This window comes from Oryctolagus cuniculus, chromosome 9 (genome assembly GCF_964237555.1).
Source record: "Oryctolagus cuniculus chromosome 9, mOryCun1.1, whole genome shotgun sequence".
NCBI lineage: Eukaryota > Metazoa > Chordata > Mammalia > Lagomorpha > Leporidae > Oryctolagus > Oryctolagus cuniculus.
In genome coordinates this window covers 51829625-51831334 of record NC_091440.1, presented here as the reverse complement: position 1 = coordinate 51831334, position 1710 = coordinate 51829625, and the positions used below count along the sequence as shown (strand labels likewise).

Genomic DNA, 1710 nt, shown 5'->3' with positions numbered 1-1710 from the left:
CCTGTACAGAAATATAGAAACAATTTTGTAGCATTGAAGTCATTTTGATTTCTTTTAGATGCATATTTTGTGAAGCAATTGGAAACCTAGAAACAAAAATGGATTCATTATAAACCATCCTGAATTGCTGTTGAGGTGAAGAACAAAAACCCAGAAAATAACATTAAATCATTTCAGGATTGCTTACAAGGACTGCCGAGCTGCAAAGCCCTTACGGGTTTATTGATGACACACAGCACAATTTCTCACACAAAAGTGATAACTGTAGAGAAACCAGAGGATTTGAAGCTTTACCTGAAGTAGTCATGGAAATAAATGTTCTCTTTCTTTCAGTTCATTTGAACTTAGTGAGGAAGAGAAAAATACATTTTAATGCTTTTCAAATCCTCTCTGCATCTAAGCTTGTCTAATGTCCTGAGGGAGCTCCACGGAACAAGGAGATCTCCCATGCAATCATTGCTACTTTGATAGCAGTTGAAGGTGAGTGGTTTGTCTTGAATACCATCTAGTGGGAGAGAAAAGCCTCCTATGAGATGAATGTAGCAATTAGGGGAGAAATCCAGTGTCATATTTAGGAATACCATGAGGAAGAAAAATGTATAACAGTATTCCAGATGCAGTATTTAGAATCTGAGGCCTTCTGAGGTCGAACAAGAGAAGACAATCTGAGTAACATCAGGTAACAAATCATTGTGCAAGCAGACATGAAAACCATTCCGTGCAGATGTGAAGTTCAATGAACAAAGCTTAGTAGGGGAATTTTTAGAGTGGGAATGTGTTTGAGGGTTGGAAAGGCAAGCATAAATGATGATAAAGAAAAAATGATCAGGCTCAAGGAATTTCTGGATTTCTTGTGAGTTCTGGTGACTTACAGTTTTCCTTTTATTGTTCAGTCTCTTAGAATGCCCTTCCTTTGGTCTTTCAAAATACCCTGTTTAGTGTTGGTAAAGAATTGTCCTAGAATTTGATTTGCTTTTTTTTAACCAAAAACACCTAAGTTTTTTTTAGTCTTCAAAAAATCAACTCTTCTTTTTCCAAAATAAGCACGGTTAACTTACAAAAATGTGTATACAATATGTCTTCAAAGCATTTCCCTTTAACTGGAAACTTAGCTTTATGGCATCTAAACATTACAAAGCTAAAAAAATTGTTTATGTTGTTGCCACCATAAGAGAAGACAGAATCTAGAATAAGCCAAGGAAATCTGCTCATACTACAGGCCCTTCTCCTCTTGGAACCAGTGTTGTTCTCTTATTTCCATTTAGCAAAATCTGATCTAATTTACTGATCCTTCTTCCTTATGGTGTGATTTCAAATTCAGTGACATCTTCCAATACCATATTAACAACACAGTCTTCAAATCTTAGATGTGTACCAACAGTTTTGTTATCATTCTTCCTCACAATATGAATTCTTGATCCTATACATTTACTCACAAGTTCAAGGGCAGCAGATGTGATGGGTTGGTAGTAGCATTAGCTGCCATGGCTACACTAAAAGTAGTCTGCCTGATTTGCTTTTAAAGCTTGCTCACTGTGTAATATTATTTCCTGCTTGTCTGCCTTCTTGGATGAGAAATGCATTGGTAATTTCTGCCTCTCCTTAACCTGCATCAGTATAAGTATTTTTAAAAGGCACCTATTAAACAATCCATTAACAAGCCATTTTTTTGCTTTTTATCACCAACATTTCTGAAAAATACTTTTCCTA

The 1710-nt window shown here is 35.8% G+C and overlaps 1 pseudogene; it reads right to left on the bottom strand.

The window, feature by feature from the left end:
* Positions 1–1208: 1208 nt before the first annotated feature.
* On the bottom strand, positions 1209–1486 carry LOC138843780 (U6 snRNA-associated Sm-like protein LSm5 pseudogene; annotated as a pseudogene).
* Positions 1487–1710: the final 224 nt, after the last annotated feature.